Source organism: Panthera tigris, chromosome X, assembly GCF_018350195.1.
Source record: "Panthera tigris isolate Pti1 chromosome X, P.tigris_Pti1_mat1.1, whole genome shotgun sequence".
NCBI lineage: Eukaryota > Metazoa > Chordata > Mammalia > Carnivora > Felidae > Panthera > Panthera tigris.
In genome coordinates this window covers 28,891,871-28,904,873 of record NC_056677.1, presented here as the reverse complement: position 1 = coordinate 28,904,873, position 13,003 = coordinate 28,891,871, and positions in this window count along the sequence as shown.

Here is a 13,003-nt window from a genome sequence, read left to right as displayed (position 1 = left end):
TTTTCACTTGTTGATGCAAATAATTTTTTATTAGAATGCAGCCATACACATTCATTTACAGATGGTCTATGGCTGCTTTCATTCTACACCACCAGTTGGTTAATTGCAACAGAAATCTTATGTCGCACAGAGTCTAAAATATTTACTCTCTGGCTCTTTATAGAAAAAAAAATAGCTGGTCCCAGTACTAAGGCATAAGGTCAGGCAATGTAATCATGATCCATTGTAATGTTGAATTTTCCATTCTGGACTTGGATTGAGAAAAATAAGAATACCCATGAACAAGTAGTGGAAACTCCCATGGCCCCTACCTTTACAGTGCTGATGCTTCTTCTTCAACCCACACCTATTGCTTTGAAAAAGATAGGTTAGGTGGGTTATTTAAACATTTGTTGGAGAATAAATTACTTTAGCCTGGTTCATAGGATGTGAATGTATCATGGGAGTGGGTACATGACAAGTTGATATTTTTGGCTGGCATAAATTTCAACTAGATGGCATCCACCACAAAAAAGTTAGTCAAAAACCAGGTGAACAGTGTGATTCACCCTACTTCACTTGATCCTTCCTTTGCACAGTGGGTACTAGTCATGAAAACAAAGGTGGAGGCTTTGCATTAGTTCTAAAGCATGAGCTTCCTCCCAGCATAGCTCATATAACTTCTACTGCTCCTGAGGGCCCAATCTGTGGGCAGAAGAGATTTTTACTGGGTCTTTGATAAGATAAACTATTCCTCAAGGAGATCAGTTGGATACTTGTTGGTAGGTAGCTTATAGATCTCATCCTCCTTGCAGGGGTCACTGGTTAATCTTTATCCAAGTTCATACATAATCCAGAAATGAATTTGGCTTTTCTGCCTGAGTGTTTTGTACCAGCATCACAATGTGAAAGTTTATGTAATCCCTTAGTTATTGATATGGTACACTATTCAACATTGTGTTGGACAAAAGGAAAGAAAAAAGGTACATGAATAGGCTCATGATCATGAGATTTACAAGTTGTACTATGTGGCTATCACCCAGATGCAGCTGATATGATATAATATTGCATAGAATAGTGGCTTATTTGTGGTCCAGTTAAAGTCACCAACCCAGAGACAACAATCTGGATTTTTGAGTGCTTTCCTTCAGGCCATGGTGTATGCATTGGACTAATGGCTAATAACGGATGATGTGGCCTCAATAATTTGAATAAATATGTTTAGGAACCAAGGAGTGGAAGTAAGAGTGTTCACAGTCAACATCACCTTCAATACGTACCTGAAGAATTTGTGCTTCTCATATTCACATACTCAAGCTATGCTGAGCTAGTGACTTTGAGTTCTGGGGGCAGGGAATATTTCATTCAGGGGATTCAGTGAGTTATTTTGTACTTGAATATGATTAACGCTTGACCTTTAGAGCTTTTTAAAATTTTATTTATTTTACAGAGAGAGAAAGCAAGCTAGGGAGAGGGGCAGAGGGAGAGAGAATCTTAAGCAGGCTCCACGCTCATCGCAGAGCCTAATTCAAGGCTAGATCACATGACCCTGGGATCATGACCTGAGCCGAAATGAAAAGGTAGACACTCAATTGACTGAGTGTCAATTGAGGGCCACCCAGGCACCCCTAGAGTTTTTGTTTTTCTTTGTTTGTTTGCAGTAAACCACAGATGCAAGAAAGGATTTACTGTCCTGGCTAAGGTAATTGACCTTGATAACCATTAGGACCAAAGTCTGCTAATACACAATGGAGGCAAATAGTATTATATCTGAAATCTTGGGATTCGCTGAAGCATATCTGAGCATTCCCTCTTGCTAGAGTGGGGTAAGGTGTCCTTCTGCCGTATCAAAAGTCCTGCACCTCTATAGCTTCCATCACACATTTCTTCTGGATTTTCTAAGCCAATGTTTCATTTCCCTTTGTTCTTCATAGCCACATTTATTAAGTAAATTGTGAGTTTATACCTTCAATGCACTGCTTTAATCAAGTTTATTTTCTTATGGAAATCTTCAACTCTTGAGGTGTTAGCAGCATTTGACACTATTTACCAATCTCTTCTTCCTAAACAGTCTTTATTGGGTTTTCCCTATATCCAAATCTTCTGGATTGTTTCTCCTTGTTTTTGCCCAGTACCCAGCACAAAACAAGCATGCTATAAAATATTAAATAAATGTATAGATTATGCCATTTGGTTATTAATGATATAATCATTTACATGTTTTTTTCTGCTCCACATAAAGCATTATTCATCTAAGGGAGGAGTTAAGATGGTGGAGAAATAGGGGGACCCTGGGCTTTCCTCATCCCTCAAACACGGCTGTATTGAGGTCATATCACTCGGTATACCCATGAAATCGATCTGTGGAGTAGCAGAAGGATCTCCACGGTTGGAGAGAGACAGCCTGGTGGGTACAGGTGAATTTAAGGGAATTGGGGGAGAGAAAAATGGCACTACCATAGAGGAGAGGGAGCCCTTTCTGTGGGAAGACAAAAGGGAGAGAAAGAGAGAGGGGTTGAGAAAGTGGGGCATTGAGTTTGCATAAGAGGAAAACCCCTCTAGACCACAGACTGGGGTTGAGAAGTACTGAGTGTCACAGATGTATTTTACAAACAGCATTTGGAGCTTTAACTCTGAAGTTTTGGAAGTGTACCACGTTCTCCAGAGCAGAGCTCTGGTCCCAGAGTGCATAGTATGGTGTAGGGATATCCGGGGTGACTGGGAGAGAAATTACGCTTCCTGAAGTGTTTTTGAAGGAGGGTACATTGCCTCCCTAAGGATAAAAGACCTTCAGGCACCAGCAAAAGGCCTTTCACTGGCAGGGAAAGAAGTGCACCCAGAGGGGGTATAACTTTTGCTGCTTTGAGTGGTGCTACACCATAGATTCAGCACACTGTGCAGGCATGGGACTGTTTTTCAGGGACAAGGGACTTGAGACATAGGGTGGAGAGGCCCTACTCTGGAGGAGGGGAGCAGATCCATGTGGTACCCAGTCCTTTAGGGCTTCAGGTTTTGAATCACAGCCATGTTGCAAAGAAAAAACACAGGAGAGCTGTGGTGCAAGGGAAGCTGACTGCCCTCGCTCTTCTGTGAGGGCTGCCTGGACAGCAGGGTTGTTAAGATCCCTGGTCCAGGGACGAGACATTGGGGTGGTACCATTTTCCCCCCAACACTAACACTCTGGGAGAGCACACAGTGGCCCCAGTGGAGACGGGACCCACTTACAACAAACCCAGCCCCCCTGTCCCTGGCAACTGCTTATTTAGTGGGAAAACATGGACCCTGAGCCAACACAGCTCACCATGATCAAGTGGAATTTATTCCTGGGCTGCAGGGCTGGTTCAGTATTTTAAAATCGATCAACATCACATAGCACATTAATAAAAGAAAGGATAAGAACCATATGGTCCTCTCAAAAGATGCAGAAAAAGTGTTTGACAAAATACAGCATCCTGTTTTTATAAAAACCCTGAAGAAAGTAGGGATAGAAGGAACATACCTCAACATCATAAAGGATATACATGAAAGACTCACAGCTAATATCATCCTCAATGGGGGAAAAACTGAGGGCTTTCCCCCTAAGCACAGGAACATGACAGGGATGTTCACTCTCACCACTGTTGTTCAATATAGTACTGGAACTCATAGCCTCAGCAGACAACAAAAAGAAAAGGCCTACAAATGGGCCAGAAAGAAGTCAAACTTTCACTCTTCACAGATGATGTGATACTTTGTGTGGAAAACCCAAAAGACTCCACCAGAAAACTGCTAGAACTGATACATAAATTCAGTAAAGTCACAGTATATAAAATTAACATGCAGATATTGGTTGCATTTCTATACACCAATAATGAAGCGGCAGAAAGAGAAATCAAGGAATTGATCCCATTTATAATTGCACCAAAAACCATAAAATACCTAGCAATAAACCTAACCATAGAAGTAAAAGATCTATATGCTGAAAACTACACAAAGCTTATGAAAGAAAATGAAGAAGACACAAAGAAATGGAAAAACATTCCATGCTCATGGATTGGAAGAACAAATATTGTTAAAATGTCAATACTACCCAAAGCAATCTACACATTCAGTGCAATCCCTATCATAATACCAACAGCATTCTTCAGAAAGCTAGAACAAACAATTCTAAAATTTCTATGGAACCAGAAAAGACCCTGAATAGCCAAAGCAATCCTGAAAAAGAAAAAAGAAAAAAAAAAAAAAGACTGGAGACATCACAAGTCTAGACTTGAAGTTGTATTACAAAACTGTAATAATCAAAACAGTATGGTACTGGCACAATAACAGACACATAGATCAATGGAACAGAATAGAGAACCCAGAAATGGACCCACAAATGTATGGCCAACTAATCTTCAACAAAGCAGGAAAGAATGTCCAATGAAAAAAGACAGTCTCTTCATCAATTGGAGCTGGGAAAACTGGACAATGACATGTAGAAGAATGAGACTGTACCCCTTTCTTACACCATACACAAAAATAAATTCAAAATGGATGAAAGACCTAAATGTGAGACAGAAAACCATCAGAATCCTACAGGAGAAAACAGGCAGCAACCTTTTTGAACTCAGCCACAGCAACCTCCTACTAGACATGTGTCTGGAGGTAAAGGAAACAAAAGAAAAAATGAACTATTGGGACCTCATCAAAATAAAAAGCTTCTGAACAGAAGCTTGAAACAATCAACAAAACCAAAATGCAACCAACAGAATGGGAGAAGATATTTGCAAATGACATATCACATCCAGAATCTATAAAGAACTTATCAAACTCAACACCCCCCCCCCAAAAATAATCCAGTGAAGAAAATAGGCAGAAGACGTGAATAGATACTTTTCCAAAGAAGACATCCAGATGGCTAACAGATGCATGACAAGGATGCTCAACATACTCATCATCAAGGAAATACAAGTCAAAATCATAATGAGATACCACCTCACACTTGTCAGAATGGCTAGAATTAATACCTCAGCAACAACAGATGTTGGCGAGGATGAGGAGAATGGGGAACCCTCTTTCACTGCTGGTGGGAATGCAAACTGGTAGAGCCACTCTGGAGAGCAGTATGGAGGTTTCTCAAAATATTAAAATTAGGTGGGGTTCTGGCTCAGTCGGTTAAGTGTCTGACTCTTGGTTTCAACTCAGGTCATGATCTCACAGTTTGTGAGTTCAAGCCCCACATCAGGCTCTGCTGACAGTGCAGAGCTTGCCTGTGGTTCTCTCTTTCCCTCTCTCTCAGCCCCTCCCCTGCTTGTTTTCTCTCTCTCTCTCTCTCTCTCTCTCTCTCTCTCAAAATAAATAAACTTAAAAAATAAAATTAGAGCTACCCTATCACCCAGCAATAGCACTACTAGGTATTTATCCAAAGGATACAAAAATACTGATTTGAAGGGGCACATGCACCCCAATATTTATAGTAGCACTATCAACAATAACCAAATTATGGAAAGATCCCAAATGCCCATCGACCGGTGAATGGATAAAGAGGTTGTGGTACATATATTCAATGGAATATTCCAATGGAATATTCCTCGGTGACCAAAAAGAATGAAATCTTACCATTTGTAACAACATGGATTAAACTACAGTGTACTATGCTAAGCGAAATAAGTCAGTCAGAGAAAGACAAATATCACATGATTTCACTCATATGTGGAATTTAAGAAACAGAACAGATGAACATAGGGGAAAAGAAGGAAAAATAAGATAAAAACAGAGAGAGGGCAAATCATAAGAGACTCTTATATGCAAAGAGCAAAGTGAAGGTTGACAAAGGCAGGTGGGTGGGGGATGGGTCAAAAGGGTGATGGGCATTAAGGACGGCACTTGTTGCGAAAAGCACTGGGGGTTATATGTGAGTGATGAATCACTGAGTTCTACTCCTGAAACCAATACTGCACTGTATGCTAACCAACTTGAATTTAGATAAATACACTTTTTTACAAAGATGAAAAAAAAAGCATTATTCATCTATATCCTCATTGGAATCCTTATGGATAGGATGGAAAAGAATTCAAATGATTCCATGGGGATATCTAAAAATTCATAGATGCACACATTTAGTCACAAGAATTTATTCGTATCAAATTTTTTAGCTAAGTCACCAGCCCGTATATTTCTACATGATCGAATAATTCTGATACCTGTTTAAAATTAGTAGGACATTCGTCCTGCATTTTTTAACTTTCTAAGCTATAGACTTATCTCTGTAACTGCAATTAGTCATAAAGAAAGTAGTATTTGAATGGGATACAACAAACTGCATCACTTTTAACAGTCTGTGTATACATAAAGATGGAAACATAATATACATTTAAGTACAATTTATAATCTTGCAGATATCCTCTTTTCATTCTTTCAAACACAGAATTTTATCTTCTGTAGAAAAGTCTATAAACCCCACAGAGATTACAAATTGAGTACAATGAACTGAATTTTCTGAGAAACTGTTAAGATCCTTTCATGTTAATAGCAAAGCAGCAACTGAAAATGGCTCTCCACCAGCACAGATTGTGGTGTTCCACTTCTCCTCTGTTCTATAAACAATACATTAACAACCATTTGCTATAAAAGACCTAAACATATTTTTAAAACAATGGCCTGGAAACTTTGGGAGGAACACCATGGGAAGCCTCTAAGGCTACCTTTAGCGGTGAGATAATAGGCTACCAGCATCCCACAGCAACAAAAAGCAGCCCAGCATGTAACTTATGGTCTAATTTGATCATAGAGATGGAGGAGCATGCATTTCTGAACCAGATCCCAGAAAATGAAGCATTTATGGAAATAACCACATTGATTCTGAGAGAAATTTGTGTTTTTTACAAGATGTGTCTTTTCAGGTTAGTGATACTCAACACTTATCAAATAACTAACTATAGCATTAAACTAATGGGGCATTTACTTCAGAGCATGGTTTTGTTAATAAATTCAGATGACTTGTGATTAAGCCTCAAGAAGCAACAGGGATACACCTTATCCAAGGATTGACCTAGAAGCAAAAATGAAATAATATAAACACAAATTTCCAACAGGCATGTCATTCCAGCTATTAGCACAAAGAACCAAGAGGCCTTCCAAGATGAATGAATCCAAGTCCAGAAAATATGACCTCTAGGACATAACTTTATAATGAATTTCCTCCAAAATGTTTGGCTTGGTCTAATGTAGTCAGGAAAGTAAGTCAAAATCTGTTCAAAAGCTCTTCTCATAGATTTTTCTGTCCTTTGGAACCTATATTCTGTAATTTAGAAGCACAAAAATCTTTTCAAGTCACTGCATAGTTTGAATTTGCTTATCTCTATAATGTAAATCTGGATCTTATTCTAATACACAAAACACTTGTTTTATTAAAAGATAGAGGTGAGATTCGTTGATGTCTTAGAAGACAATTTAACAATTTTTATGTTTATCCTAAGGAGGATGGAGTTAATAATAATAATAAACAATGTTTACAAAACATTTTATGCCAAACATTAGGCTGAGTTACATGGATTGCCTTGTTTAACTTTTACAACCTTATAAAATACGTACAATTATTAGTTCTTTTACAGGTGAGAAAAGAAAGAGTCATTAATGTTAAGTAACTTGCGTAAGGTCAGATAACCAGTGAGTGGTCAAGTGTAGTTTGAATCTGGGCTATTTGAGTCTACAACCCACAATCTTTTTTTTTTTTTTTTACGTATTATTATTATTATTATGAGAGAGAGAGAATGAGAGAGAATCCCAAGCAGGCTCCACGCTGTCAGCTCAGAGCCCAGTGTAGGGCTCAGTCCCACAAACCATGAGATCATGACCTGAGCCAAAATCAGGAGTCAGACTCTTAACCAACTAAGCCACCCAGGTGCCCCCACAACCCACACTCTTTTTTTTTTTCATTTTTTTAACATTTATTCATTTTTGAGACAGAAAGAGACAGAGCATGAGTGGGGAGGGGCAGAGAGAGAGGGAGACAGAATCTGAAGAAGGCTCCAGGCTCTGAGCTGTCAGCACAGAGCCCGATGTGGGGCTTGAACTCACAGACCATGAGATCAGGATCTGAGCTGATGTCAGATGCTCAAGCAACTGAGCCACCCAGGCTCCCCCTCCCTCCCCCACTCCCCCGGTCCACAACCCACACTCTTAACAGCTTTATTAAACATTTTTAATACACTTTCTTACATATGGAATATTCCACACACAAAAAAAAAAAACTTGTAAAAAATTTTGTATTAGAATCTGTCTCTTCAAAATGTCTATTGTCTTAAGGGGCACCTGGGTGGCTCAATTGGTTAGGCGTCCCACTTCGGTTCAGTTCATGGTCTCACGGTTCACAGATTTGAGACCCGGATCAGGCTTTGTGCTGACAGCTCAGAGCCTGGAGCCTGCTTCAGATTCTGTGTCTCCCTCTCTCTCTGCCCCTCCCTGACTCGCACTCTGTCTTTCTCAAAAATAAATATTAAAAAAATAAAATGTCTATTGTCTTTGAATCAAATTATAAATATAAAGCTATTCATATGAAAGTCTCAACAGGGATTTTTTAAAATTAATAAATTATTCTGGGGTCGCCTGAGTGGCTTAGTCAGTTAAGCACCTGACTCTTAATCTTGGCTCGGGTCATGATCTCACAGTTCCTGAGTTCAAGCCCCATATTGGGCTCTGTGCTGACAATGCAGAGCCTGCTTCTCATTATCTCTCCCTCTCTCTACCCCTCCCCCACTCATACAGACACACACACACACACACACTCTCTCTCTCTCTCTCTTAAAAATAAATAAACTTTAAAAATTAATAAATTATTAAAAATTAATAAATTACTCTGGATTCATATAGCAGAATAAATGGGTACAAAAAGCTGCTGTTATTTTGGAAAATATCAAGAATGAAGGTGTTTCCTTTAAAGAAATAAAATACATTATAAAGCTAAAAAACTATAATATTGTGTTAGGGCGAAAGGAATTAATAGCAATGTAAATAAAGTACAGTGAAAATAAAAACAAAAAATCTTACATGGGTGAGATTTAATAGGCATATTATTTGAATATTTATCTGCATATACTAGATAGAGTAAGGGAAAACTGCTTTTACAAGGAGATGGAATTCAGGTAAATGAAATGAAAATGAATGTAAATGAATCCAGTACATGAAAAAACACTTGGGTTAAATGGAATAGTCTATACAAACATAGGGGACCATAGCAATCAAGTTTTCAGAAAATTCAGAATAGAGGGCAAGAAGCAAGAATAAATCAAACAATTCTCCCTACTCTGTTTGTATATATTATTTCCAGACAGGATTTTTTTTAATTAAGGTATAATTGACATACAACATTATATTAATTTCACGTATTTAATATAATGATTCAATGCTTATATATGTTGCAAGGTCATCACCGCAATAAATCTAGTTAACATCCTTCACCACACGTAGTTACAGAATTTTTTTCCTTGTAATGAGAACTTTTAAGATTGACTCTCTTAGCAACTTTCAAATGTGCAATGCAGTATTATTAACTGTAGTTGCCGTGCTGTACATTACATCTGCATGACTTACTTATTTTATAACAGACTAGCTGATTTTGAAAGGACTTTAATTTATTTTCAAATGATTGTTCTCATAGAAAAGAATCATATAGCATTTCATCTTTAAAAAGCAAAAGGCACAGAGTAGACAAATAGATTGTGTAACCCAAATAGATTACTTCTGTTGATGGGATTGTTTTAGGGTGGTCTCTTCTGGGTAATTGGATTGGTTTCCTGCTCCACCCCAGAATTTTTCACTGTACCCTTTATAATCCATTGCACACGGTGAACCTCCAGGAAAAGTTAGAGCAAGGCTATTAGGTCACATCTGAGTGTGGTGTGAGAGTAGTGTTTAAACTCTGTTCCTCACTATTTGAAGGTTCCACAGGAGTGATCTGGGGACATGTGGTTAATATGAAAGATTCCAAAAGGTGTCCAAAAAAGTGTTCAAGAAGGCAAAACTACCAGAGCCGTATCCTATCCTTCTGTCAATAGAGTAACCACACAAAAAAAGAAAGCAAGAAAACACATTATAAAGCTAAAATAATTAAAATATTGTGTTAGACCCCAAGAAATTATTAGGAATGTAAATAAAACATAGTGAAAAAAACAAAAAATCTTATATGGGTGAGATTTTATTCACACATTTTTTGAATATTTATATGTACATTTACTAGAGGGTGTGAGAAAACTACTTTTTCAAAGAGACTGAGTTCAAGTACCTCAAATTTTTTGGAAAATAGGAAGTATATTCTCAGGAGAGAGTGCTTGCTTTGTCCTTTAGTCTGGGCTAATATCTCACCAGCTCTATTCTTTTAAAAAGAGAACAACTCTTCTCCTTCTCAACCTACAATGGAATGTTGTATTAAAAAAAGGAGTAAAGCAAAGAAAGGGTTCGTGTGGTACATCATAGAAAATAGGAGGGATTTGAGAGTCGTGTCTTCAGTGACTGAGGGGAAAGGTGCCCCAAAATGGAGAGTAATGATATCAGGGTGGTTAATTTACAGTGAGAGATCTTAGATTATAGTAGGAAATTATGTAGTTAGGAATGGTCACAGCCAACAAGGAACTTCCATGGCAAGTAAAGATTTCTCATTGTTTATAAAAAACTGAAGACTCAGGCTGTATGTTAAATTTCTATTACCCTGTAAGAAATCACTCTGTAATACCCAAGACATTCATTAAAACTCTCATAACTCTCATTGTGGTTGGTCAGTGGTGTTTTCTAGGAAAGAACAGGAGTAATAGCATGAGCAGATTCAAATGGGACAGTGATAAATCATAGGTGTTTCCATTTAATGAAAATACAATGTTGGGAACATTGACTCTTGATGGGCTATTTGGAATCAAAGCCCAGCTTTTTCCTTGCTAATTGTGTGACTTCAAGGAAATTACTCAACCCCAATGTGCTCAATATCCTCTTCTGTAAAATGGAGGTAACAATAGGGCTATGGTGACTATTGTATAAGTTCATTCATACAAAGAATTTGGAGAGTGCCTCTCACATAGGAAGCACCTATTATGAGATAGCTATTACCATTATTGCTAGAACCAAGAGCAATGAAGAGGAAAGACAGCAGAGAAAGACTGAAGAGAGAAATGACTCAAGAGTAGACCTGATGAGACAAACACCGTTTTCCCAAAATACACTGGAGGGAGGTGGTCCTGAAAAGTCAGGAATAAGGAAGCAACACACGGTGTAGTAAAACCTATGCTGTGTGTTTGGAACACTATCTTTTTCTCTCCAAGCACACAAAGGAAACTCTCTCTGAGTTCTGCTGCAGCCTGGATTCCCTGGAGGCAGACCTTGAGACGGTGTTGGTGTTGGGAGCCAATGATATTTATGAATGATCAACACCTGTGGAAAAAAGCAGGCAGAAGCAGGATTCGGCAGTGGGAAAATCCTGAATGGTGATTTTTTTCCACGGGAGTTTGTCATAATTCCCTCATAGCACTGTTTTCCATCACCAATACCAATACCTCCAATACCATAGGATGTAAGATGTTGTACAAGAGACACAACCTTTACATCACAACCTGGACCTACTGCAGTACTTTTCCATACTCCAGACTGTTCTCAAAACTTGTGACCTGCAGTAAAATGGCTACAGCAGTCTCTATAGTGTTGGAATAAGCCACCTCAGAGCCTAAAGATGCTCACCAGTGTGGCCCTTCCTTCTGTGTAAAATTTAATGATTTTTCTTTTGCTTTGGAGGGCATATCCAAGCACATCCCTAAAAGTTTGAGGGATGTAAAACTGAAACTTCATTGAGTTTGTCTCTCACTCTCTTGAGAGCATGCATATCACCAAGACTTTTTGGATGCTAGCTACTTTTTGCTCATCTAGACATTAGTCGAATATCATAGTGGATCAATGTGATGTTCTGCAGGATGTCTGGATAGTCCAGCTCTCTTGATATTCTATCATGACAGACGGCAAATGAGTTAACATAATTCTGGAGCAAAACCGTGAATGCTTTTGTTCTTTCAATGTGAATGCAAACTAGTAGGAAAAAAATGCATTCACCGTATCACTGGCTGCAAACCATGTACCCGAGGCTGGGATGATCTGCTCCCCCATAGTGGCTGTCATTGGGTCTAGTACTTGGTTGAGTTTGCAGTAGTCTGCTGCCATCATCCAGGATCCACACAGTTTCTGCAGGGGTCAGACACATAAATTAAATGGGGATGTTATGGAGACAACCACTCTGAATCTTTTATATCTTGACAAGTGACATTAATTTCTGCCATACACTGCCCAGGATGCAAAATGTTTTTGATTTAGTGTGTTGGGTGATGCAGACCGGTTTCAGAGGCCTCTGCTTAACCTTCCCCATAATGTTAGCCCTTATTCGCACAGGTCAGGCACCCAATGTGGGCGTTATGCTAACTCCCAAGTATGTCAATGCCATTTATACATTCAGGTACAAGGGAAGGGACCAGCAGGTGGATTCACGAACCCAGTGCACCCACCGTAAGCCACACCTGAGGCAGGACTCTATCACCTGTTCCCCACATGCCTGTCCCTCTAATGGCAAAGGGATGCATAATGATACATAGGGCCTCATTGGTATCATTGTCAATTTCCTTGAAATATTTGGATATTTTTCTTTCCCCAGTGTAACTGAGTGAATGACTATGTTGTTTTGGGGAAAAACTAATGTAACCATTACTGTTTATCCCTTCCCAAGGTATTGATGAGGTTTTTTTTTCTTTTCTCCTGGAGATCATGACTCATTTCAGTCAGTGTGTTTCAAGTCTCAAAAGTAGCTCATGGCTGGGAGGTAGGCAATGGATTTGAGATTTTATTTCTTTTAATGACACAAACTAATACTCTAGTTGCCTACCCATCTATATTTGCCCCCAGGTACCCGTACTCTCTTAACCATCATGAAGTTCAGTCAGACCTCCTTGGTTGTCACTCCTACCCTTCTAATGTATGATAATCACATCCATTTGACTTCTGGCAGTTATGTGCCTCCCCCTGACTTTATTCCCCTCAT